This window comes from Spermophilus citellus (genome assembly GCF_964194105.1).
Source record: "Spermophilus citellus genome assembly, chromosome: 3".
NCBI lineage: Eukaryota > Metazoa > Chordata > Mammalia > Rodentia > Sciuridae > Spermophilus > Spermophilus citellus.
In genome coordinates, this window is record NC_138184.1 from 80,553,987 (window position 1) to 80,579,532 (window position 25,546).

The window sequence follows — 25,546 nt, forward strand, 5'->3', positions numbered from 1 at the left end:
ATGCTACCATAGCGGTAAACACTGATAAAATATCATAGATTTTTACAGGAGATTTGTTTAGCTTGAGCAAGTTTTTCTCTTTTAAAGGGACTAGGAGGAAAGTTCTGGAAAAGGTTTTCAGAAAATTCTTTCCAAAATGTTGAAATATAAAGCTGCATAAAGTGCTGTTGACGTTAACTGTCTGACCAGGAAGTACTTTAAGTCTCACTTACAAAAAACTAAGTGTCTATAATAACTTCCTTTCTCGGGATGAAGGTGCTTAATAGCCTAGTGGTGTTCTCATAACTTGAGTGTAGTTCAATTTTATCTTTCCTGTGAGTAAGAGGCAGCTGTTTAAAGAAAGCCATCTCTGGGGCAGACTTAATGATTGCAATGGCTAAATAAAGAATTTTTACAGTTTTTAATGTGTTGGATTGGAAATAATAGAACATGCATTTGAGAAGATCGACTGTGAGTAAGCATAGTTGGAATTTTTACTTTCAGTGTTTTACTGTGAATATGGTTTGTGTGTAAGCATTGTGAATAAACAGGAGTAAACCCCCTGTTGAATTTCATGTGAATATTTATGGCCTTAACCCAAAGTCCCATTAGGCACAATCAGTCTTGAAAGGCATTGGATTCATATCCTCTATTTTAATTTGTAGCCTGATATTCTACAAGTGTCAATTTTTTTTAAAAAATCAGGCTTTTAAAATTTTTCCTTTCTTCTGGATAAGTAAGGTAAATGCTGTGTTGCCAATAAAATATCAAAATCTTAGCAGAAGACTCCTTTAAACAAAACAATTTTTAAATGCTAAAGGTTCATCTTTATTAGATGGATGCAGTTTATGCTAATGAATGATATTATTACTTTAAAACATATTTCAAAATTAAGCCTCTCAAAATGGCCAACTATCCATCCTAGAGATCTTTAAAAATATTATAGTTAATATTTGTATTCTCTCACAGAAAAAAAGAAAACAGGAGAGAAAGCAAAGAAATTTCTTGAATATAATACCAAATTACATTCAAAAACAGACAAAAAGATCAGAGCGTCTACTCATATTTACTTTGCTTTGTAATTTTTTTATCATTTTAATACATAGGGTCAGTTACTAAAGTATAAAATATTATATATGATTATAATGCACCAATAAAACATGTGGAAAGTGGGGGGAAGTATGAAAATAAAATAGCCATGAGGAAACTAATAATTTATGGGGACTACTCTAATTCATAAAATGAAGTTAGATGAAATAGACAAGTAGAAGACAAGTAGATGATTTTTTTTTAATTTAATATCTCATAGTTTGTACATTTTTAAAAGTCAATGCAAAACATTCTATAAAGTGGAAAAGCTGTTTTAATGGTTTCTCTGCCAACTTTGCTAGGCTCTTTGAACAAAGTTTAAATGAAATGTGTAAGCTAATGTAACCCTGATGTCCAGACTCCTAATATTTTACATACTCTATGTGTAAATTAGCTCTTAATATTATACATAGGATGAGTTTTTCATTCAGCCGTCATTACAGTGGCTGCTACTCATTGGGAGGGGGAGGAGCTGTCTAATACATAAAAAAGGAAATTTAACATTTCCAATAATCCTTGAAATGTGGAGCAGGTAGCATGTGCTTTTTCTCTCAAGATTTATGACTGTCAAAGACTGAACAGTACAAATTATGTCAATTTCAGTTTTCCTAGAGAGAGGGGCCTTTTGTGGTCATATGAATGTTAGACTCCCAGTCCAGAGGATCCCAGTCATAGTTTGGGTGGGGGTGGGGCAGGGGCAGAGGAAGTGGGTGGTGCTTCACGGTGACAGATTATTGCAGATTATCTGGATGCCTGCCAAAAAACGCCACCAGTCAAGGGAAAAGTGGAAGTTACTAACTGCATCCTATTAATTTGTGCATGTTTATTTAACCAGTCCTAACAGTTTCCTGGTTGCATACGCTCCTGAGTGACTTGACATGTGCTTAATCTTCTGTTCTTTAGTTTCCCGTGGTCATATTCCTTATCTCTGGTCTGCAAAGATCATACTGACCCTTTTGTGGAAGGCCACGTGTTAGCTGAAAAAAGAAGGGGGAGGGGAGGCAGAATTTAAAACCACAACTGCTTTATTTTTTATTTAAGAATGTTGTAGAACTAAGATGTAAGGATGTCCCATCACATTCGGACTATTACAGAAAATACTCAAAAAAAAAAAAAAAAAGTGATCCTCTCCTGTGAAGAAGTAAGTAGCTCTAGATTGTTCTGGTTCAGTTAGAAATTGAGATTCTTACTGTTGCAACATAAAAGGAAGCTTTGTAGAGGAAATATGACATCTGTGCCCAGATGCATAAGGAGGGAATTACAGTGGAGAGTTATTTTTAGAAGTGTCTTATGAATATATTTTTTGTACTGAGAAGTGCCTTTAGAAGGTTAGTTTACTGGCAGGAGTTACACAAGTTGCTCAGGTCACTGAATAATCTAAGAAAATACTTTTAAAAGAATTTTCATGTCACCAACTAGCCTAGTTCATCTGCTAATCTAAGTAGCAACATTTTTTTATTTAGTTATTTTTTGATACTATCGATTGAACCAAGGGGCACTTAATCCAGGAGCTACATTCCTAGCCCTTTTTGTTTTTTATTTAGAGGCAAGGTCTCACAGAGTTGCTTAGGACCTTGCTAAATTATTGAGGCTGCCCTCCAACTTGCTGTCCTCCTTGCCTCAGCCTCCCCGGTTGCAGGGATCACAGATGTGCACCACTGCACCTGACAGTGTATTTTTTTTAATATAACCAAACTGAGGATATGGAGATTCTGTGGATATCTTCAAATAGTATACGTCATATAAATTGTCCTGCTGAAAGAAGGGCCTGTACAACTCCCAATTCATAGTGAGATCCCACTGCTCTTCCTGAAGAGAGTGCAGTGTTTTCAGCTGAAGGAGCCAGGCAGCCTACCATTTGTGTCACTGACAACACAGCTCTTGGATCTGGTACCCCTCCCTAACCTTACACGGTGACAGCATGCCCAGCTTCCTTATATTTCCTACTTTTGGTTTTGATCACTTATATTTGGAGTTGGCACCATAACAACTTACAGGAGCAGGACAGATGAACGTGTCTGCCATCTACTAGTTTTATGACCTTGTACAAATCCTTTAATGTCCTCGAAACCTCAGTTTCTTCAGCTATTAAGTGGACATTAACCACAGCATCCACCTTACACAATTGTTGCAATGATTAAATGAAATAATGTGTGAAAAGCACAAAGTTGGTCACACGTGACAAAGGAGTAATAATGGTGATGTTCCCTGTTGTTCTTTTTGGCTATTCCAATCCTCATCCGTGGCTCCACCAGAAAATGATCATGAGCAGAGAGATAATAACACATGAAACATGCATAGGCCATAGAATCAGTGTTATAATGACAGAAATTTTCAGCAAATACCGCAGGGCCACATGAATGACATCCACTGAGTGAGCCACTCCTCTAACTATATTTTGTGCTACCCATCCTAAGGGGGTGGCAGAAAAGGGGCCATTGGCTGTAGATTTAATAATGATTAGTCAAAATGGTTCCATGTTCCAACATATTTAGCTTTAGCAACATTTTTCTCTGTTTCACTTAAGAGAATTTCCTCGCGGTTGGATAGAACTCAGGAAATCAACGTGGCAAAGTGTTGATTTTCTTTTTAAATTCATTTTTCCTAGGGTATGTGCATGTTTGTGTATTCATTTTCTTCTGAGCAGACCACTATCAGAAAAAGTTAGGACTGTGTCTTAAGATCAGCTAAAAAAGACAAGTTTTTGTTCTTTGCCTTGGTGAAACCAGACCACAGAGAATATATATTTGAGCATAAAGAAGAATATTTTTCTGTTTCTGCTCTGCATCCCTGGGGGTTCACTGTCCTGTGATGGGTCAGCTAACTTCAGTCATGAATTGAAAACAGTACAGCTAATTCTTACACAAGCAAATTTTTATGGAACGTGTTAGCGAAGCAGATGTAAAATTTGAGGGACACCTGCAATAAATTGACTAAACCAAACACTGAAAATGCCTCTATCCTACTTGAAAGATGTTTAGCCTTTGTGAACATATTTCTAGAGCTTGAAGTTTCTGGGTGTTAATCTGTAGCCCAACCCTTCTGCCCTGTGGCCTGCTCCTGAATTAGTCTGTCTTCCCCATTTCTGGTAGCCCTTAACTTTATATTCACAACATTGTCACCTAGATACCCTGTGTGTTTGGGTCCCTGTCCTGTTTCTAAAGCTCCCCGAAGATCCTTCTTTAAAGCTCCTTCCAGTGGGCCACTCCCCTGTGCAGGGAGCTTCAGTGGCTGGCAGTTTTCCACTACATTACATCCACCTCCTTCTGTCTTACTGTCAACACCCTTCCTAATCTGTCCCCACACTGTTCATCCCGCTTCATTTCCTGTGTACTTGGACTCATCCTTGCTGGTCTCTGAAGTCAGCCTCTCAAACATGGAGTCTCTCAAACTTGGAATCCGTGCTTTTGGTGCTGCTATTTACTGGATCCAAAAAGCCCTCCTCCGGAGCACCTCTGCCTGCTCCTTTCCTTCAAGACCCTGTGACAAGTTCACTTTCTGTTTGAAGCCTTCCCTATTTCATCTCTTACTGTTTTTGCTGCAAACTTCCAGGGAATTTTTAAAAAATATTTTGTTGGTTGTCCATGGATCTTTATATATTTATATGTAGTGCTGAGAATCGAACCCAAGGCCTCACACATGCTAGGCAGGCGCTCTAGCACAGAGCCTCAGCCCCTGCCCTGCAAACTTCCAGGTGATTTTTAATTACACAAAGCAATGAACAAAAATGTGTGTGGCGTCATATATTATTCACTGTTATATCTTCACTCATGTAAAGATTTTGAATATAGGACCTTATCTTACAGTTATATCTTTCACAGTTCCTATCATTGGTATCTACCATCTGAAGGGAAAGAAGACAAATTAGATCTGTTCCATCATGTCTTCCGAAATCAAGTCAGTAATCCTGGTGATACTGAAGGGATCCGGATATTTTTCCAAATGGGGCCAAGTTTAATATAAAGGAAAATGATTTTGTTTTTGGTTATAGATTGATATGTTTGCTTTTCACTATGAAAAACTATGTGTATTATGCAAATAAGTATATATACACATACATATGATTTTTTTCTTTCTTTATTTCTTTTATGGTGCCTGGGATTAAATCCAGGGCCTTATACATGCTAAGCATGTGCTCCACCACTGAGCTGTACCCCCAACTTACTGTCTATGAAGGGATACTGAAATTAATTGCAAAAGAACACTGCTTTCAAAAATTAAAAAAATAAATAAATAAAAAGAAAAAAGAAAAAAAAAACACCCAATCTGCTGGAGAACTCTACTAGGGAAGATGAAATATAGCTTAAACATAGGAATGCTTGTTACTTAAGTTGGGTGTTTTTTGCTTCAGTTGTCAATCAGTCATCTATCTTTTGAAATACATTCCTTTGTGTTGATTACAAAGAGCATTTAGGACACCCAAATAAACATAAAAACCTTGAAGTGCAAAATGGATAAGAACATAGAGACACTGTCTAGTTAATGCCTTGATTTACATGAATGTTTGGTTTTGGATGCAGCCAATAATACCATGCTTCTTGTACATTTATTCAGTAAATAGTGACCATTTATTTGTGTCAAGCTGTGTACTAGTTCTGAATAAGACTGTCTTTTACTTAATTAATAAGCAGAAAATTAAACTATTTGGCTAGTGCAATGCTGTAAAGACCCATATGATTGATGCTAGGAAAAACATACAGAAAGCGCACTTAATTGAGTTAACCTAATATAAAAATGCCTTTTTAAAAAAATTCCTGGTTAGCCTTAAACATACCTTGTAAAATAAAACCAGCCATTAACTCCACAGTTTAGACCACAACAATAACAGTTGCTGATTATCCAGCGCTCAGTGATGCCAGGTGATGCCAAGCGTTGCAATTTGTGCTTTATATGCTAAAATATCTCAGAAGGTATTGATGGCTTCTTCTATGTATGGACACAGGTGTGCTTGCACACACACCCACACTCTAAGGGGATGTGCCCTGATGTTCAGAGAGGTTAGGTGTTTGCTCAAGGTCAGTAGCAGAATCTAGACTTGAACTCAGTCCTGACCTGTGTTTCAAACTATTGTACCGTGCTTCCTCTGTGTTTTAAAAATCCATCCATGTCGTAGCATGCTTCAGTACTTCACTCTTTTTACTGCAAAATAATATTCCATTGTATGGACATACCACATTCTGTTCATCTCTTCACCAGTTGATGGACGTTAGAGTTCTTTCCACTTTTTGGCAATTTCTGAATAATGTTGTAGTAAACATCCATTTACAAGTTTTTGTGTGAACGTGTTTTAATTCCCTCGGGTATAATTCAAATGAAAATGCTTTTAAATGGTTTCTTTTGAGTCATTTATTCAGCATCTCTTCACACACACACACACACACAAATACACACATGCAATATTGTTTATTTAGCTGATTTATTTGCTAGTCCTTTTCCTCAGAAATAAAGCAGAGGCAGGCTTAGGCTTAGATGCTGGCCAGGTAGTCCTTCATTCCAGATGAACAGTCTGAATTTAACTGCTACCTCGAAGGCACTGTGGAGCACAAATAATAAAGACCCCGACTGCTAGTCATATTCAGTTAGTGAAATTAAGAAGTGAGCATGCCCTTTAAAATCAAGGGGGACATCAACACCATCAAGAAATTGTCACGGACTTTCTGTATGTGAGGAAAGAAGCCATGACTTCTGTCACTTGGAAATGGAGTCTGAATGAGTCTCGAATGCCCTCAGTTTTTCTGCAGATAGGGTGGGACATAATCGGTATATTTTTTAGCCCTGTTCAGACGTTGTGAACAAGTGCAGAATACTTAAGGACAGGGACAAATCAAAGGCCTTTGAATCACATACCAAGAGTTTGAACTTTGGACGGTAGATAGTGGGGAGCCATTTAAGATATTTGAATAGAAGAGACAGATGCCATCAGAGCCTTTGAAAGACTACTCCATGGACCGTTTGTAGACTGACTTAGAGGAAGAAAGAGATTGGGAACGAGAACTTGGACTGGCAATGAGTTTCCAGAACTAGGCCAGCCTCAGTGGAAAAAAAGAAAAGCAGCTTGGGAGAGATTTATCGAGAGCATTAAGAGCTTGGGAGCTAAAAAACGCAGAAGTGGATCAGATGAACCAGAGAAAGCCTAACGAGCTGAGCCCAGCACGGTAAGAGGGGAGGGGAGGAGGACCAGTAGCCAGCAGGTGGTTGGAAAGGAGCTCAGGAGCACCAAAGCAAGAAGCAAGAGCCTCGCAAGGAGGTGCTGCCTCCAGGTTACAGGAGAATCCTCTTTGCATTTGGAGCTGAGGAGGCTGGAGCTGGGGAGCTTGCTTCCCATGAGGGAGGCCGCCCCCTCCTTCCCTCAGCAGACCAGACCTTGAGCAGACTCAGGCCAGAAAGGAAGCGTGGGTCAGGAGAAAAGTAAAGATTTAAGAAAAACAATGGAAAGAGAAGGTCAAGGGATCAAGAATTAAGAGGCCAGTTGTTCTTGTTCTTTTGAGGTAGTTAACCTGAAAAGAAGAGGGAGGGATGAAGGTAAGTATTGCAGGGATTTCAAGGTGAATGGAGAAAAGCTGAGGAAACTTATGTTGAAAGGCTTACTTTAGAATTTATGCTATTACTGCTGCTTGGTTTTTTGGAGTTTAGTTTTGATTTGGTACCAAGGATTGAACCCGGGGCGCTCAACCACTGAGCCACATCCCCAGCCCTTTTTTATTATTTATTTTGAGGCAGGGTCTCAATAAGTTGCTTAGGACCTTGTTAAATTGCAGAGGCTGGCCTCAAACTTGGGATCCTCCTGTCTCAGCCTCCCAAGCCACCGGGATGACTGGTGTGAGCCACCACACTTGGCAGTATTATTGCTTTTTAGTAGTACTGCAGATAGACTAGTGAGAATTAGAAAATACCTTGTATTACCTCAAGGATATATAGGAAGATTAATCTCTATCCTCCCATTCTCTATAAATATTTCATTCTTGGTGATGTATTGAACATATCTTTGCTCATTCTTTTAAATGCATCGGCTCCTAAAAGCAGTTACATGGTGTAATTATATGGACCACTAGTTAGGCCCATTGAGTCCAGGTTTCTTGTGATTATTCAAGGTGTGCATTTTGAGGGCTAATATTAGTGGGAAATCAAGTACAGTATTTTGTTTCAAAGTTCATAATCGTCAGTTTAAGTATTTTTATAAATTTTAATACAAATGCTTTTCTCTTTCTAAAAGATGCCCCAAATAATATTTTGTATTTTCTGTAGAATATTAATTTATTAGTAATCTGTTCTATAGTGTAATAACATCTGCAGAAGTAATGATGACTATGTATCACTTTGAAATTATAAATTCCCTGTCTTCAGAAGTGATAAAAGTCAGTTCTTTGTTAGTCCTGGAGCTGGGGGTTCCCAATAATAAGGCCTCGAAAATGCAGATGTGGAAGCAAAGATCTCCCTTCTTCTTCTTAACTCTTTTTTTCCTCTCTGCAACCAAAGACAGGAAGTCCTAGTTCTTTTGTGTGTGTGGGGGGGGGCAGTACCAGGGATTGAACTCAGGGGCACTAGACCACTGAGCTACATCCCTAGTCCTATTTTGTATTTTATTTAGAGACAAGGTCTCACTGAGTTGCTTAGCACCTTACTTTTGTTGAGGCTGGCTTTGAACTTGGGATCCTCCTGCCTCAGCCTCCTGAGCTACTGCAATTACAGGTATGTGCCACCGCACATTTTTTTAAATATTTTTAAAAATTTAGTTGTAGATGAACACACAGTATCTTTATTTATGTGGTACTGGGGATTGAACCCAGTGCCTCACACATGTGAGGCAAGCACTGTACCACTGAGTTACAGCCTCAGCCCCTCTTATATCTTTTTTTAACAATTGTACAAGTAATGCATTCTTTTTTTGCAAAATTATCAACAGAAAACACATGTGAGCAATTGAAACATAAATTATATTCTATTCCCAGATATATTTAACATGTAACTTTCCAGACTTTTTTTTTAGATAAAGTATTTTTAAAAATAGTAATTAGGATGGGTTCTCTTGCATATATTATTTTATAAGTTGCTTTCTTTCATTTGAACAGAGTACCACCATTTCAACAAATATTCGTCTTTCTACCTCAAAAGATACTTCTTCCAATTCATTTCAAGCCTGCAGTATTGTGGATTTTTTTCACAGTCACTGTTCTTGCAAAGGGTCATTCTTTCTATCTCCAATATAGACTCTAGGTTTCTCTCCAGTCACAAGAAGATTCTACAGCAGATAGACCATGACAGTGTGGTTTCTAGGAACTTTTTTTTTTTTTTTTAAACAAGGGCGAGTAAATGCCATTATTTCCCTGGGTGTGGTAACAAAGGCACTCACTGTATCTCCTTTTTTCTCCACCCTCCAGAAACACATTCCAGTTTCTAACAGTCCCATCCAGTAGCAAGGACTTGCCTCCTTATCTCCCTGAGCACATGGCTCTCTGCTTAATCTTCATTGTGCTCCAGACTAGCTTCAGACCAGCTCCAGCTACACTTCTCCTAGACTGTCACCAGCCTTCCTTCCTTCCTACCTCTCCTATTCCAATCTATTCTGATTCTTCTGTTGTTAGTATTCAAATTTTGCACTCAAATCTCATGATTTGGAGCCCTTTAAGAATGTCACTCAGAAATGAGAAATGTTAGACATATCCAAAGTAACCAATAATGCAGACTTTTAGTTCATGGATATTTCTTGTCCATTATTCTAAGGGCTGTATTTCAGCCTCCTTAATCTAATCTGCTTTAAGTTTTACGTTTCTAGCCTGATCTGACCCTCAAATATAGATTTTCATTCTCATATTCAGTCGAAGCTGCTTTCGAAAAATATAGATATGGCTCACTTTTGCTAAGTTTTAGTTAGTGACTAAGTGATTGAATATGCTAAGCTTACGAAATTTGCTAGTGATCCTTAACTAGCCAGCACCTTGGAAAAGCAGATTAAAGTTCTAATTATCCTTGACAAGGTGAAAGGGTAGATGGACATTAACAAAAGAAAAATCACTAAAGACATTCGATGAGTGATTTAATAAAGGACTAAAGAAATATATATATACACACACACACACACACACACACACACACACACGCAGGCTGCAAACTTTGATAAAGCATGACAAAAAGTATAGGAAACTAAAATATTATCATTTCTAAAGCCATTTAACAGTATTAGTATTCATTTACCATGATTTGTTTTGCAGTTAAGAGGATTCTTTGATTCCGCTGTTTCAAATATGCATTGAGGGAGAGGCATGTGCAAATGGTAAAAACAAGACCGTAAGACCAAAAAGTTCGAATTGCACATATCCTTCGTGTTATTGAAAAAAAGTGACCCTGTCAATACTGCATTTCTTAGCTGACATTTCCAAAACTGTCAGAATATGCATAGGTATTTATGTGAACACTATTTCTCCTTTATGAGCCAGGTAAGATGGATAGATGTGTTAGAATGTGGTATCCAATTTACCCCTGTGTTTTTGTTTGATAACTGAACAAATCAACCCTGTAATGGCCTCACTGGAATCTAGTGGATTCTGTTTACTATGACTCCTGCTTTCACTTCGTTGAGGTTGACTTTAAAAACATTTTTTTCCTTTGTCATAGATGGACACAATACATTTCTTTTATTTATTTATTTTTATGTGGTGCTGAGGATCTAACCCAGAGCCTCACACATGCTAGACAAGTGCTCTACCACTGAGCTACAGCCCCAGCCCCTCGAAGTTTTGTATTTTGGTAAATCAGGAAAATAGACAGTACACAGGATAAAAAACAATTCATACATTAGGGGTTTTAGGAGAAAATGAGTGAAGTCAATCTAAGCAATAAAAATGAACAGGATTGAAATCAGAGCATTGTTGGTATTTAAATTTGTTAGGTTTATACTGGTTTGTGTGTGTTTGGGTTGTTTAGGATTTTGTTTATATTGTAGAGCTTGGAACAAATAAATTCTAGGGAATTTTTTTCACATGACAGTAGAGTATATTTTGAAATATTGTACATACATAGAATAAGTATAACTTGTTCCAATTAGGATCTTTAGGGAATTTTTACAGGACTGCGTTTAAAAAACTTTTTCAAAAATCCCCTTTTCTAAATTGCTACCTTTAAGTATTTCCTGTAAGCTAATTAATGCTTTAATTTGGTGTCATTTTAGTTATTTTAGTGTGCAAAATGTTCCTAATACAGGTTCCTACATATATGAAATACTCAAGAAGTATTTTTTAATTGTTTTACTGGGCATTCTAATTCTTAGGTTTAATGTAAAGTGTCACATACGTGGATTGTGCTCAGACTCCTGATTTTCCATTCAATTTTTTTTTTTTTTTTTTTGCTTCTAATTAGTTAATTTACTGCACTGTGAAGTGCTACCTAGAATTTACCAGTAGATGTGCAAGGAACCACTATGTAATAATTTAAAAAAAAAAAAAACCTAAGAACTACTATTTAAACTTGATATGCACATTTCAGAAGACCTATTAATTCCTAACTAAGGTTTAGAATGGCTTATACCAGTGTACCATCACATAGTTTATATTGCATGTTTTACTTGTTGATAGCCCACAAGGCCATTTGTTCTAGTATTTGCTGAGGAAAGACTCTGGCATGCTTCTGTACATGATAGGTGTCCAGCTTTATTACTTCAAATCTTGAGCTAAATGTACTACTTTATTACTTGTAAAATAAGGTCATTTCAACACGTCAAAGGAAATACCAACTTTACCAACCTTTATAAAACGATCAAATTCAAAGTTATTTCCTGTTACACTACTAAAACTGCTCCTGATCATATTTGCAGGGAGTGTCTGAGAACCAATGAGAACTTGGTCTGCAGCATTAGCAGGTGGTATCCTCGTGGTGCCCTTCTCACTGGGAGCACCTAGATTACCCTAATATCAAAGCTGCCTACTTTCTGAGATCAGAAAGCCACGTGATCCCTTCCAACTCTGAAATCCTGTGATCTCGAGCTAATTTCAGATGAAGAAACAAGTATTGGGCCAAAATAAAAGAGAAAATATGAAGCAAGCAAATGAGAGATCACAGAAGGGTTTTGTTAGCAGGGTTTATTAAACTTCCTCAAAAACAATGGTATTAAAAACTATGAGTGTTAAAGGAAAGGTTTTGAAAAAAAGACAAAAATGAAATCACCCCCACTTTCCCTAAGTGTGCTTAATTTGACCAGGTGTCTAGGCTTTCATAACACAGCAAGTCAGCACTGCTCGTCGAGGGTGACTTCCTCTGATTCTTTACTCCTGTTATATTGGATATAAGTATTTAAATTTCATTAGAACATTTACTTTTTCAAATATGTTGAATTATTGCTATTAAAACAAAAGTCGGACACATTAACTAGCTGCAACATTTGGACATAATTTAGACTTATACAGAAACAATAGAACAAAATTTATAAGGCATTCTGGAAAATGTGAAATTTTGATTTTTGTATTTGGTGATGTTAAAGAATTCTTGATAAATTTTTAGATGTATTAATGGTGTACTTATGTTTTTAAAAAATCGTGTGGGGTGTGTGTGTGTGTGTGTGTGTGTGTGTGTGTGTGGTGCCTTGTAAGTGCTAGGGAAGCACTCTACCACTAAGTGTCTTTTAAACATACATGCTGAATATTTACAGATGAAAAACATACTTAGGATTTATTTCAAAACATGGGTGGGGTGGGAAATGGGTGGGCCGCGAGGCCACGGCTGGTAAAGGTGGGCATGAGGCAGTCCATCCTGCTTTTCTGTTTACTTTTCCTTATGTTTAACATTTTCCATAGTAAAAAGATCTCAAAAATAACATTTAATATCCATCTGTGAGGTTTACAAAAGCTATTTAAATGTCTCTGTTCCTTGTAAAATGAAGCAAAAAAAAAACCTACAAAAATGATTTTCTTTGCATAGAAGAATATGTTCTTTTCATAATCATTTTCTCTTTGTACTTCGTACTCCTGAATTTCTCTTTGCTGTTAGAAATTTGTCATGTGGAGCCAGGTACGGTGGTGCACACCTGTAACCCTAGCTACTCTGGAGGCTGGGGCTGGAGGATCACAAGTTCAAGGCCAGCTCGGACAAATTAGCAATACCCTGTCTCAAAATTAAAAAGGCTGGGCATGTGGCTCAGTGGTAGAGTGCTTGCTAAGTATGTGTGAAGCCCTGGACTTAGTCCCCAGTACCAAGAAAAAATATTGTCACATGGTGTGAAAAGAAAGCCAGGGGAATAAGGAGTCACTTTATTGTATCCAGAATTAATTGTTTATTTTTAATTTTTTTTTGGCGGGGGATACTGGGTTTGGAACTCAGGGGCACTCAACCACTGAGCCACATCCCCAGCCCTGTTTTGTATTTTATTTAGACACAGGGTCTCACCGCGTTGCTTAGCATGTCACCTTTGCTGAGGCTGGCTTTGAACTTGCGATTCTCCTGCCTCAGCCTCTAGAGCTGCTGGGATTACAGGCGTGCACCACCGCGCCTGGCTGTTTTGTTTATTTTTATGTGGTGCCAATGATCATACCCAGTGCCTCACATGTGCCAAGGCAAGCACTCTGCCACTGAGCTACAGCCCCAGCCCCCAGAATTAATTATATTTAACTCCTTTGCTCTTCTTCCCACTCCAACCTGCTAGAGTTTATTGTTTTAGGGGAAGAAGAGGGGTAGCACTGCCAACCTATTACATTATAGAGTTACCATTCCACTGGTTCTACATGTTGTCATAACCATTGCATTTATAGAAATATACAGAATGTACGGAAAATATTTAGTTATTCTCTATAGTTCAGGTTTTCAATTCATTGTCTCTGGAGGTCAATATTTTAATTACTGAAACTCCATGTTTTTTCTTGCTAAAATAGCCACTACATTTTTAGGGGAAATGAGTGCAATTCCTCAATATCATGAATAGTATGTGAAAGTGATAATTTTTGTAAAGCTCAAAATATTAATAAAGTTGACCACTACCTTGCCAGATTTCATGAACTTTGAAGAGTTGTTTATTTTTCAAGATTTAAAATTGTTTAAAACTGGGAAAAGAAGATCTGAAACTAAAAACTGTAAAGCAGTATGCTTGTATTGGAAGACTGCAAAAAAGAGCAACCAAAATGTTCAATAAAATGTTCTACTTCCCAGCCTTATGATATGATTCATTATGCAGACTTAAAGATAACCATGTTGCAAACCTTTTGGGTCAGGACTTAGGAAGACCTCACTTCCACTAATGCAGTGCACTTGGGGATGGAGTTTTCTGGTTAAGTTGAAGGTTATGAAGAGCAGACTTTTCCTTCCCCTCCAGGCTCTGCCTTTGTATCTCAGCTCCTCTCTCCTCCCTGCTGTGCAGCCATTCACTGGCTTCAGAGCTCACTTTCTAAAAGACAAATGGGATCATCCTTCCCTGGCTTCAGAAACTCCAGTGTGGCCGCATGCTTCACTTGTGAGTCCAAATTGCTTTAGTGTCGCATCCACAGTCAGGCTTCTAGATTGATCCTCTGCCACTTCAGTAGAGAACTGTGGGCTCCAGACTGCCACTTCAGTAGAGAACTGTGGGCTCCAGAACACCGGGCTCTTGGCTGGTCCCAGGGAGTGCTCTGCTTTTCCTAATCCCCTGTTATGTCCAGCGCTCTGTTCTCTCTGCCTGGAATGGTTTTCCTCCTCTTCCCTCTCACATCTTCTAAGACCCAGCTGACCCCCATCATGGAGGCCTCTCCAGACATGGCCAGTTGTGCCTTCCTCTGTTTCACAGACATTCTTCATCAAGTCACAGTTTTTTTCTATTATATTATAACTATTTAGGGCTGTTTAGCACCTCTTCTGTTGATTCAGTCAATCATTCATGCATTTATGAGGTGTTAACTGAATGTTCCAGGCACTCTGTGTGATACTGTAGATAGAGTGGTAATTAAAATTGTCACCATCTTTGCCCTCTGTTAGTGAAAGACACATATTTTAAATAAACAATGGCAACAACCCTCCCCACAAAAAAATAAGGCAAGCCAAAGTGCAGCAGGTGTGTCCTGCAGTTCCAGTCACTCAGGAGGCTGAGGCAGGAAGACCACTGGAACCCAGGAGTTGAGGCCAGCCCAGGCAACACAATGTGACCTATATAATCACCACTGTGACATTTGTGAAGGTGAGATCCCTAATCAGTACCCACCCTCTGTCTCCCCACCACTCCACTAATACAAAAAACAGTGTCTCACACATGAGAGCAACTGAAAAAAATGGTTAAAGGAGTGAATGATAGCTGGGCATGGCAGCACATGCCACAATATTGGCTACGGGGACTGAGGCAAGGAGGGTTGCAAGTTCAAGGCCAGCCTGAACAATTAGCCAGACTCTTTCTCCAAATGAAAACTGGCAAAAGGCCTGGGGATGATGAATCTCAGTAGTAGAGCACCCCTGGGTTCAAACCACAGTACCCACACACAGAAAAAGGAGATGATAAGTATGTAGCCATATGTGAACTACATGGTTTTTTTTATATTAAACTTTTTAGTTTGAAATAATTGTAGATGATTCACACAGTTAATAAATAAAGCAGAGAGATCCCATGTACCGGTTACTTGATTTCCCCAACAATAACAGAGTGCAGTATCATAACCAGGATATTGATATTGCTACAATTTTCTGGTCTTGTTTGAGTTTCTTGTTTTATAGTGTGTGTGTGTGTGTGTGTATGTATATGTGTTTGTTTAGGTCTATCAATTTTTCTCATGTGCATCTATACCACAGTCAGGATTAGGGCAGTTCTATCACTAGACTGCGTCACCATACCTACTTCCTTCTCATCTCCCATCCCCCACCATCTGTCATGACCCCCTGGCAATCGCTGATCAGTTCTCTATGTTCATAATTTTGTCATTTCAAAAATGTTATACAATTGGATAAATATAGTGTGAAACCTTTAGGAACTGACATTTTTTCACTCAGTAAAATTCTCTAGAGATTTATCCAAGTTGTTGTATGTAGCAATAGTTATACCATTTTATTGCTGAGTAGCATTTCATAGGATGGATGGATGATAATTTATTTACTCATTTATCCACTGAAGGACATCTGGGTGTTTCCACCTTTTGATTATTGAGAACAAAGCTTCTATGAACATTTATGTGCAAGTTTTACTGGGAGCATAAATTTCCATTTCTCTGGGATACATGCCTAGGAATGCAATAGTTTGATCATGTGGAAATTGCATATTTAGTTCGATAAGAAACTGCCATACTGCACCATTTCACATGTAAAAGAAAGATGGAAGAAAGAACTAGTTTCTCATGGCCTCACTGGTATATGGTGTTGTCACTTATTATTATTTTTTTTAATTTTAGCCATGCTGATAGGAATGCAGTAATATCTCATTGTAATTTAACTGTTTTTGTGGTCCTGGGGGTTGAACCCAGGGCACTCTATCACTGAGCTACATCCCTTCCCTTTTTCATTTCTTTATTTTGAGACAAGGTCTCACTAAGTTGCCCAGGTTGGCCTCCAACTTACAATCTTCCTGCCTCAGCCTCCCACATGGCTGTGTGTCACTGCACCCTGGTCCACTGTAGTCTTAATTTATTTTCCTAATGGTTACTGAAGTTGAACATCTTTTCATGTGCTTATTTTTCATTCAGATGTCCTCTTCAGTGAAATTTCTACATACATCTTTTTCTGATTTTCTAATTGGATTTTTTTTTTTTGCTTTTATATAGTGTTGAGTTTTGAGAGTTCTTATTCTACATACTAACTCTTGATTAAATATGTCTTTTGTAAATATTTTCTCTCAGTCTGTAGCTGTCTTTTCATTGTTTCATGGGTGTTTTGCAGAACAAGGGTTTTAAATTTTTATTTGGTACAATTTACCCGTTTTTTTTTTTTTCTTTAATGAGCTCATAGTTTTGATGTTAAGTCTAAGAATTACCTGTTGCTAGATCCCAAAGATTTTTTCCTATTTTTGTTCTAAATACTTTATAATTGATGTTCATATATTTTAACTGTAATAATTTGGGGTTAATTTTTTATAGACATGAAGTTTCAATCAAGGTTTATATTTTTTGCTTATGAAGGTCCTATTGTGCTAGCAGCATTTGTTGAAAAGGTGTCCTTCCTCCATTAGGGACTCCTTTGTCGAAAATCAAGTGGGTGTATTTGTGTGTATCTGATTCTGAGTTCTCATTCTGTTCAATTGGTCTATGTATCTGTCTCCACCAGCACCATACTGTCTTGATTACTAATGCTACATAGTAAGCCTTAGAATTGGTTCAAACAATCCCTGATATCTAGTCTTCATTTCAGAATTGTCCAGCTATTCTAGTTCTATTGTCTTTTCATTTAATTTTTAGAAAAAGCTTGCCTATGTATACAAACATCTTTACTAGGATTTGGATTGAAATTGCTTTAAAATAATCCATCAATTTGGGGAGAATTGGCAGCTTTTCTGTGTTGAGGCTTTTGATCTGTGAATGTGGTGTCTCTTCATTTGCTTAGGTTTATTTCTTTCGTCAACATTTTCTGATTATCAGCATGCATATTATGTATGTGTTTTGCTTTTGGTTTTTCTTGTGTTGCTACAGATTGAACCCAGGGCCTTGAGCTAGCTGCTAGGCAAGGACTCTACTGCTGAGCTATCCCAGCCCCTAGGTACATGTTTGTTAAATTTATAACTAAGTGCTTAAATTTCTTTGGAGTGATCATAAATGGTATCATCCAAAATTTTCAGCTTTTGCATGCTTATTATTAATATATAGAAATGAATTTTTATGAGTTTATCTCACATCCTGTGACCTTCTTCAACCCACCTATTAATTCTAGTGTTTTCAGACATCTTTGAGATTTTCTATGTAGTAAATTGTTATATGCAAATAGGGACAGTTTCATTTATTGTTTCAAAATCTACATGCTTTTTTTTCTTTTTAGTTTTTATTTATTTTTTGTTTTGTTTTGTTTTTTGCCTAATTGCCCTGGCTCAGACTTCCAATACAATGTTGAATACAAGTGTCAAGAGCAGACACCCTTATCTTGTTCCTGCTCATAGGTGGAAAGCATCCAAATTTTCACCATGGAATACTGTGAATCTGATATGATAATCCAATGTTATCATTTTTTGTAGCTGTTCTTTATCAAGTTGACGTCATTGTCTTGTGTTCTTTACTTGCTGAGAGTTTGTGTGTGGGTTTGGGTGTGGATGTTCTGCATCAGTTGAAGTGATCATATGAGTTTTCATCTTTAGTCTGTGGATGAGGTGGATTACATGAGTTGATTTTCAAATACCGAACCACTCTCACATACTTTAAATAAATTCCTCTCCTTTATGGTCTGTAATTCTTTTGATAGAGTGTTGGATTAAATTTGCTGATATTTTGTTGAAGTTTTGGGGGGTTTGGGTTTTTTTGGGTTTGTTTTTAGTTTTTTTGCAGTACGGAACTAGACCCAGGGCCTCACAATGCCAGGCAAGTGCTTTACCGCTGAGCTACGCCCCCCCCTCCCCAGCTCAGTATTTGTTGAGGATTTTTGTGTCTAAGTCCATGAGAGGTTATTAGTTTGTAATTTTTTTCTTCCTTTTTTCTCTCTCTCTGTACTGTCTTTGTTTAGTTTGGGTTTCATGGTGATACTGACCTCATAAAATGAGTTGGAAAGGGTTCCCTCCTGTTTTCTGAAGAAGATTGTGCAAATCTAATATAAATTCTTCGAATATTTGGTCAAATTTTCCAGAAAAGACAATTGGGCTGGGGATTTCTCTTTCAGGAGGCTTTTCATTACAAATGTAATTTGTTTCATGGTTATAGGATTATTCAAAGTATCTATTTTGTGTTGGTGGATTTTTTTTTACATTAGTAGTTTCTAAGTTGTCATATGTGAGAACTAAATTATCAAATTTGTTAGTTGTTCTAGTAATCCCTTATTGTCCTTTTAATGGCTATAGGAGCCATAATATCTCCTGTCTCGTTTCTGATATTAGAGATTTATTTGTTCTATCTTATCGTAACTTTATTTTACTGTGACAAGAACTGTTAGCGTGATATCTTTTGACTCTCCATTTCTTCCTACTCCTGGCAAACTTTGCTTCTTCAAGTTCAAATATTGTATTGCCTCTGCTTTTGATCATTTCAGATGCTTCATATAAAGGGAATTGCATAATATTTGACATTTGGTACCTGGCTTACTTCACTTAGTGTGATGTCCTCAAAGTTCACCCACCTTGTCACATACTCATGGATGCCTCCTGTTTTTTTTTTTTTTTTTTCCTTTTTCAGTACTGAGGATGGAACCCTTTAACCCAGGGGCACTTTGTGTGAGTGTGTGTGTGTACGTGTGCTCATGTGTGTCCATGCATGCTCACATGTGTATTCATGTATACAATTTTTAAAAAATCTATTAATCTGTTGAGGCACCCATAGAATTTTCACATCTTAGCTATTTTGAATGTTGCTGCAATAATCGTGGAATTGCTAGTATCTCTTCAAGATCCTGATTTTAGTTCTTTGGGACAAATATCCAGAAGTAGGGGTTGGGGTTGTGGCTCAGTGGTAGAGCACTTGCCTAGCCTGTGTAAGGTGCTGGGTTCAATCATCAGCACTACATAAAAATAAATAAATAAAAGTATTGTGTTAAAAAAAATCCAGAAGTGGATTGTTAGATCATATGATTAGTCTATTTTTAACTTATTGATGACAATATGCATATTGTCTTTTATTTTAGTCAAAAAGATTTATCAATTTTATTGTTTTTTCCCACAGAGCAGTTTTTAATCTATATTTTTTCTTCTGTTTTCAATGTTATACATTTCTGCTTTTGTTGTATTATGTCCTTCCCACTGTTCACTTTGTTTTTTTTCCCATTATTTTCTAGGTGGAAGCAGATTATTGAGACCTTTCTTAAGGTATTTATTTAGGGCTATACATTTTCCTTTTGGTGCAGCTTTAGTTGCATTCCACAAATTTTGATATGCTGCATTAATCATTTTCATTCAGGTCCGTGTTTTTTAATTTCCTTTGAGACTTTTTAATTCATGCATTATTTAGAAATGTGTTGATTTCTAAATATTTGTAGATTTCTGTCTTGTCTTTCTGTTATTTCCAGTTTGATTTCATTATGACTTAAAAACATATTCTTTATGATTTTTAGTTGGCTTACATTGGTTGAAGTTTGTTGTTTTCTGCCTGAGGTTTGGTTTATCTTGGTGAATGTTTCATGACAGTTGATAAGAGCCTGTGTTCTGCTATTGTTGGAAAGAGTGTTCTGTAAATGTCATATAGATCCTCTTGGTTGATGGTATTGTTTAATTAGTTTATATTTGCTAACTTTTTGGTCTGGTGATTCTATTAGTTGCTGAGAGTGGGGTGTTAAATACCCCAAGTAGAAGTGTGCATTTGTCTATTCTTTTAACTCTATCAGTTTTTAAAATTAATTAATTTACTTATTCTAACTTGTTATATATGACAGCAGAATGCATTTTGATTCATAGTACACAAATGGAGCACGATTTTTCATGTCTCTGGTTGTACACAAAATAGAGTTACACCATTCATGTCTTCATACATGTACCTAGGGTAATGATGTCCATCTCATTCTACCATCTTTTTTACCCCCTAGGTCCCCTCCCTTCCCCTCTTTCCCCTCCAAAGTTCCTCCATTCCTCCCACATCTATCAGTTTTTGTTTTGTGTATTTTGAAGCTATTTTTGGATGCATGCATCTTTAAGATTACCATGTCTTAGTGACTGATCCTTCTGGGTAACATCTTCAATGTCCTGAGTAATTTTCTTTTCCCCAAATCCTACTCTATCTGATATTTATGTAACTACTCATGCTTTTTTAAGTTCAAGTTTGCATGATCTTCTTTCCATTCTTTTATTTTCATTCTCCTTATGATGTTACTTGTGAATTGAGTTCCTCACATTCTGCGTATTGTTTTGTGGTGCATTTTTATGCACTCGGCCGGCTCCTATCTTTTATGGTAGCCTGGTTTAAAATCTTTTTTTTTTAATATTTATTTTTTAGTTGTAGTTGGACACAATACCTTTATTTATTTTTATATGGTGCTGAGGATCGAACCCAGGGCCTCGCACATGCTAGGCGAGTAGTCTACTGCTGAGCCACAACCCCAGCCCTGATTTAAACTCTTTATCAGCTCCAATATCTGATTCATTTCAGTAAGTTGGCATTCATTGAATGTCTTCACATTCAAGTTGTGGTTTTCCTAGTTCTGGATATGACAAGTGATTTTTAAATTTTAAAAATTATTCATCCTGAATATTGTGGATATTATTTTTTCAACCATTGATCCTCTTTCTGTCTTTTCTTAGCCAGCTAGTTGTCCTACTTTAGGTTTAATGTGTGACCCTCCGCTCCGTGGGTGGTAGGTTCAAGGGCAATTTAGTTTCTGAGTGTTCTCAATGCTGTTTTAGTCTACTTTGTTGTTCTGGCTGTACCTGAGCTTCCCCTGGATCCCTGCTGGTGCCATCAATAAAGGCAGATGGCACTTCCCTGGTTCTCCTGGACTTCCCATTGTCAATAGTAGAGGGGTGAATGGTGGTTCCCCTGGAGTTTCCATGCCAGCTCTTATAGTGCCAGGCGAAAGGGAACCACCTACCTGTACCACCATCTGCCGCTGCTGCTGAAGAGTAAGTAGCCAAGGGGTCTGGGTGGCTCTCGCTGCTGGGTAGAGAGCAGGTAGCCCTGGGCCTGCTTCACCTTCTGCTGAGGGGGAAAGACTGGGAGATGCCTGGTCTGAATTATATTTTGCCAGTGAGTGGATGGCCAGGAATCACCAGTTTGAGGTGGTTCCCTGTTACTGGTTTGAAGACTGGGAAACATTATACCTCCAGGCATAACTAGGGTGTGTGGCAGGGCGTGCCTGCAATCACCTGATGGGGGACAAGAATGGGGGTCCATCTGCCCAGGTTCCACGGTTGCCTTTTCTGCAGCAGATTGCTTCTGCCGATGCCCCTGGAATATGGGTTTTCCTAAGACACTGCTGCACTTCTCCTTCTGCATCCTTGATGAGAGAGAGCATACTTTTTAAAAAAAAAAACCCTGTTTTTTGTGTGCCAGTTGGTGGTTTAGGGGTGCAGATCTTTCTCATGCTGAGTCTGGGATGTAAAGGAGATAAAGTAAAACCCCTGGGAACTAGTCAAGGTGTCTACATCCTGAGGTTCCTGGCCAGGCTACCTCTTCTTTCTGCAGTTCAGAATGCTTCTGATTGTCTATTGAATTATTTCCAAGTTATTGTTATGTTTAGAGGGGAGGAATGAGGAATATAAGGCAGCTTGTTGTGGAACCAGAAACCTATATAGATTTTTGAAGAAGAGGAATATTAATTAATTAACACTAAACAATACTGAAATAATTGAGGTTCTGATAGTGTATCTGCTGCTTCAGGATTTTGGGGGATCTGGATCATCATTCTGTGTCTTTTAATCAAAGTAACTGTATTAAAAGAAGTACATACAAAGGATATTTTTAAGTATGAAACTTAGAAGGGTTTTTGTTAGGGTTTGTTGGCTTTCTTTCTTTTTTCAACAAATAGCATAGAAAATGGTGAGCTTACAAAACACATTTTTCTTATCCAAAGATTTCTTCATAATTTCTCCGGTTTTTAGTATAACAAATCTGGAGTTCCTCCAGCCTCTCAGTTCTTTCTCTACAAGTTGAGGTACAGTAGCCTCGTCAGCATTGTGTGTCTCGTGGAAGTCCAAGGTGCTCCCTAGTCCTTCCCAACACAAGCCCCTCCACCCCAGGGTCAGTTTTCACGTGCAGTGTAGAGTAGAGCAGGAGCTTTAGTTGAATTTGTGATGATCAGTTGTTGTAATCCGTAAATTAGTAATATCCATTCATTTAGTATTTATCTTGGTTTTATAGAAGTAGAGCTCAATTTTTAAAAATCGTATTTTACATTTTCTGGTTATATGCTTTAGTTCAGATGAGAATTTAGTGTACTTGGTGATTTCAAATGGTTAATTTAAATGAAGGAATCATTTCATACACCATTGTGTAAGAGAGGATGCATGCAGTTCCTCATCGTTTCTCTCTGTGAACTCTAAAGAAGGAATACACCAAAAAGGAAAAAAAAAAAATCTGTTTAGTCTTTATTTATTTATTTATTTTTTATCTAACTATAGCCTTATGGGAAAAAAGAAATACAAAGTATGTGGGTGCTACTGAGGTGCTGGTTGGCCTGCAAATAGAGTATAAGGTTTTATGTAGTGACACCTTAAAAAGAATGGCTAATTTTTTTTTATTTATTCATTTATCTATTGATTGATTGATTGATTTTGTGAGAGTCTCACTAAGTTGTATAGGCTATGCTAAGTTGCTGAGGCTGGCCTCAAACTTGTGATCCTCCTTAGCCTCTTTTGTTGCTGGGATTAATGAGCCACCGTGCCTGGCTGTGACTTTTAATTTTTTAAGTTAAAAAAAAAAAAAGATCCTACAGGGCAGGTTTATCGCTGAAAAATGGGACAGGGGGAATGAGTGAAGAGTATCTGAGAAAAGATAAATTGTTAAAACCAAAGTATGAGATAATAAAGTATCATATAGTGGAACATGAAGGCCGCATAGTGGGTAAGGGTGGATAGCAAGAAGAAAATCCATAAAGAAAGATTATCTGTGGTTTTTAAGAAATAAGAAATTAGTATTACTACTAATTATAAATACTAGAAATTCTTCCTAATTTTTTAGATTTCATAGATTTTAAAAATAAATATATTCTTTCATAATGTGATAATTGTACCTTCCTAGGTTTCTAAATGCCCTTATGAGTAGCTCATTGTATTTGGTTGCAGTTATAAAGCACCTTTACATGCTTATTTTAAAATTTGGTCCTCAAGATTACCATAAGGTTGCCATCGTGGTGGTGCACACCTGTGATCCCTGCAACTGGGGAGGCTGAGACAGGAGGATCATAAGTTCGAGGCCAGCCCCAGCCACTTAGCAAGACCCCATCTCAAAATAAATAAAATGGACTGGGGATGTAGCTCAGTGATAAAGTGCCCTCACATCCTGTCCCCAGAACAACAACAAAAAAAATTACTATTAAAATCGGATAGTATTATCCCCATTTTACAATAAATGATAGACCTAGCATCCCAGGGTTACCACGTGTTGCGTCCGGGGGCAGCACCTAGCTCTTTGCTTCTGAATTCAGCATGGTATTATTTTCTGGAACTCCAAGCTGTCTACTTGGTACATTCATTCCCTTTCTACATTAATTTTCTTATCAAAAGTACATTATACTTCATTCTGAAGGAAATGGAATTGAATTCCAAGGTATTTTATATTCTCTAGTAGTTGCTCTTCTAGAAACTACCAATCATATGTAGTGCAGGATGTTCACGAATTTCCCCCCCTTACAAAAAAATGAGGCTATTTTAGACCTTTGTGTACCATACCTAGACCTTTGCTTGACTTGTTTTCCTCTTGGTTTTGGTAGTGGCAGCTAGGCCCAGAGGAGATCAATTCCATATTCTTGTTCTTCATACCAAAGGAAACAGATGTCTCTCATTTTTAGGAGGTCTGTGTCCGTGTCAGACTTAGGAACCTCATGAGGTGATGTATACTGTCTAGCCAGGGAGCATGGCTGACCAAGGCTGCTTTCTGCAGCTCTCTATCCCTTTCAAGCTTTCCTTCTCCCATTTTACCTTCTTTTCTCTTTTTTTCCCTCTTTCCCTCTTTTCCTTTTTGAACTTTTAAAAAATCTTGGCTTCCTCTCTGTTTTTTCTTATGCACTAACCCACTTAAAATGTAAGGACCAGCTGTCGTCTTCTGTAATCCAAAGGAGCTGCCGTGCAGGGTCCTTCCCTCTGTGGCAATTTCCTCTTTGCCCAACTCTCACATGGGCCCTGGTCTCCACCACGCTGACACGCATCTTAACCAGAGGGCTGGCACCTGGGTTTGTGGCACTGTAGTTTGGGTCAAGAATCTGAACACTACCTAAAAAAAGCATAAGGCTGCCTTGACACATTTATTTATTAATAACTTTAATAGACAAATAAAAACATAAAATTGTATATATTTATGGGGTGCCCTGTGACAAGGCATATTTGAAAGTTCATTTGGAAACTAGGCACTTTTTTCTATCCCCAGTAGATCTATTTAGTGTTAGAATATATAAAAATATATACTGCTGTTCTTTGTAGACAGGAAAAGGGGATAAAGACTTTTCTGATTAACATCACCTAAGCAAACCACTCTGAAATAGTTTTATTCTTGGTTGAATAATCTTTCCATTTGATTATGATCTTTACATTTATTTTCTCATCTGTTATTCTGACTTTTCATAGTGAAGGTTTTATTTTGTTTTGTTTTCCCTGTTGGCCTCTCTAGAGAGAAATAATTTGTGAAGAAAAGGGACAGGAAATGAGAGTTTAGATTTTATTCTAGGATTTTTGTCATTATTTTCTAGAAAGCACACACCATTAAATACCTTATATGTTTTTCTCTCAAAATATGGAAAATATCAAATATTTCTCTGTTGTTGTCTACCCAGAGTTTTGATTTAATGC

General features: G+C 37.5%; 1 protein-coding gene across 5 annotated transcripts in view; it reads left to right on the top strand.

The window, feature by feature from the left end:
- Positions 1–25,546, top strand: part of TAOK3 (TAO kinase 3) — a 190,015-nt gene that overhangs the window by 12,160 nt on the left and 152,309 nt on the right. The window contains exon 3 of one of the 5 annotated variants that reach the window (XM_081287950.1): positions 19,894–19,924. The exons of the other annotated variants lie outside the window; for them this stretch is intronic. The gene's annotated coding sequence lies outside the window, so the exon portion shown is untranslated. The remainder of the gene's footprint in view (positions 1–19,893; positions 19,925–25,546) is intronic. 5 annotated transcript variants of the gene reach the window in all.